Source organism: Monodon monoceros, unplaced genomic scaffold (assembly GCF_005190385.1).
Source record: "Monodon monoceros isolate NGI ecotype Baffin Bay Population unplaced genomic scaffold, NGI_Narwhal_1 Super_Scaffold_22, whole genome shotgun sequence".
NCBI lineage: Eukaryota > Metazoa > Chordata > Mammalia > Artiodactyla > Monodontidae > Monodon > Monodon monoceros.
In genome coordinates this window covers 19988570-19989611 of record NW_021703779.1, presented here as the reverse complement: position 1 = coordinate 19989611, position 1042 = coordinate 19988570, and positions in this window count along the sequence as shown.

The following is a 1042-nucleotide window of genomic DNA, read 5'->3' as shown; positions in this document are numbered from 1 at the left end:
AAAATAAAAAAATAATTATTAAGAGAAAAAAAGGACGGATAGAACCCTAGGACAAATGGTGGAAGCAAAGCTATACAGACAAAGTCTCACACAGAAGCATACACATACACACTCACAAAAAGAAGAAGAGGGGAAAAAATCATAAATCTTGCTCTCAAAGTCCACCTCCTCAATTTGGGATGATTCGTTGTCTAAAGGAGGGAAGGAAGGAAAAATGAACAAAGATAAAGTAAAGTAAAATATAGTTATTAAAATAAAAAGTAATTATTAAGAAAAAAAATTTTTTTTTAAAAAAAAAGGACAGATAGAATCCTCGGACAAATGGTGGAAGCAAAGCTATACAGATAAAATCTCACACAGAAGCATATACATACACACTCACAAAAAGAGGAAAAGGGTAAAAAATCATAAATCTTGCACTCAAAGTCCACCTCCTTAATTTGGGATGATTCGTTTTCTATTCATGTATTCCACAGATGCAGGGTACATCAAGTTGATTGTGGAGATTTAATCCGCTGCTCCTGAGGCTGCTGTGAGAGATTTCCCTTTCTCTTCTTTGTTCTCACAGCTCCCAGGAGCTCAGCTTTGGATTTGGCCCCGCCTCTGTGTGTAGGTCGCGGGAGGGCGTCTGTTCTTCGCTCAGACAGGACGGGGTTAAAGGAGCCGCTGATTCGGGGACTCTGACTCACTCAGGCCGGGGGCGGGGGTGAGGGCGGGGCACGGAGGGCGGGGCACGGAGCGCGGGGCGAGCCTGCACGCGGCAGAGGCCGGCGTGACGTTGCAGCAGCCTGAGGCGCGCCGTGCGTTCTCCCGGGTAAGTTTTCCCTGGAACCCGGGACCCTGCCCGTGGCGGGCTGCACAGTCTCCCCGGAAGGGGGGTGTGGAGAGTGACCTGTGCTCGCACACAGGCTTCTTGGTGGCGGCAGCAGCAGCCTTAGCGTCTCATGCCCGTCTCTGGGGTCTGCGCTTTTAGCTGCGGCTCGCGTCCGTCTCTGGAGCTCCTTTAAGCAGCGTTCTTAATCCCCTCTCCTCGTGCACCAGG